Source organism: Cricetulus griseus, chromosome 5 (assembly GCF_003668045.3).
Source record: "Cricetulus griseus strain 17A/GY chromosome 5, alternate assembly CriGri-PICRH-1.0, whole genome shotgun sequence".
NCBI lineage: Eukaryota > Metazoa > Chordata > Mammalia > Rodentia > Cricetidae > Cricetulus > Cricetulus griseus.
The window spans coordinates 162,302,107-162,303,522 of record NC_048598.1 but is presented as its reverse complement, the minus strand read 5'-3'; the positions used below and the strand labels follow the sequence as shown (position 1 = coordinate 162,303,522).

General features: G+C 36.9%; 1 pseudogene; it reads right to left on the bottom strand.

Moving 5' to 3' along the window:
• Positions 1-333: 333 nt before the first annotated feature.
• On the bottom strand, positions 334-705 carry LOC113836227 (annotated as a pseudogene).
• Positions 706-1,416: the final 711 nt, after the last annotated feature.

Sequence of the window (1,416 nt, the reverse complement as noted above, 5' to 3'; positions counted from 1 at the left end):
TGCTAGAAGTGATGGCAGTTATGGGTATACCTGCACAAATAAAAACTGACAATGCTCCAGCATATGTCTCCACAAAAATGGAGCAGTTCTTCAAATATTGTAACATAAATCATGTCACCGGAATGCCACACAATCCTACAGGACAAGCAATGGTTGAGAGATCTAATAGGACACTTAAGGAGATGTTCCGTAGACAAGCTGGTAAGTCAAAAAACCCCAAACATAGGTTTCAAAATGCTTTATTGAAACTAATCTTTCTTTTTTTAAAAACATATGAAAGGGTATTTTTATTATTTTTCTACATGATATCTTAAGTACACCATTTTCATTTCTCAGCTGTCAAATAAGACACAAACTCTCCTTGATGCTCCAAAAATCAAGAACAGTCACCTGTGTTTGGGAGGATTCAGTTTCTTACGATGTCTGTGATACTGTCCGTGTGGGTACCAGCGGTGCTTTGTAGTGAAGAATACCTTGCTGAGCTGTTCTATCATGGGTCCTTGCTCAAGTTGGTCACTTTGTATTCCTAATTTGGCTTTCAGCACTTGTTTGTGTTCAAAGCGAGCTCTACCTTGCAGTTGTAGTCATCTGGAAGAGAAGAGTATGTAGATTTATGAAAACACTAGATAAAGCTCCATTTTGGACTGGAAATAAACATTTCCAGATAGTTCTGTTTGATATCACCCATTTTACTGCTGTTGCCATTATCCTCATCAGTAATTTGAAAAAAAGATACTGTGAGGAGAAATTACTTCAAAATCTGTTTCGAGGCACACAGATTTTTCATTCTGTGGGCCCACCATCTTGCTTCTGAAACTAAACTTCCTTAATGCCAATAACAAAGGAAAATCAGCTGCAGAAAGACAGTAGACTACGGAAAAAACTGCTGAACTGAATCAACCATTATACTTCAAAGATATACTAACATCGGTATGGAAACCTGAACATATGCTATGTTGGGGTAGGGGTTTTTCATTTGTTTCTACAGGAGAAGAAAAACTTTGGATACCATGAAATTTGATCAAGTTTGGAGTTGAAAAAGACAACCTCTCGACAAGGACAACTGACAAGTATTTACTGAGGTATATGTCATAAACTGAATAGAAACCTCCCAAAAGAAAGGGAAGTGTTTTGCTTCTATCTTCACAGGAAAACTCATCTCCAGAAGTCCAAGAACACTACATGGGTAGAGGCTTAAGAAGAGAAGGTAGCTATATCAAACAAAAGGAACGTGCCTTACAGTAAACTTTACAGCTGTCTCTCATATAACTCTATTTTTCCTTATTTCCTAGTCCCTATTCAAATAAATCAATGCTGGATTTAGAGTTGGATTTGGCTTTCCTCTCCTAAAATCCAAGCATGTTGTTTAACTAAACTTTAGAGTTTCTGTATTGTATCAAGAAGCAAATTGATGTA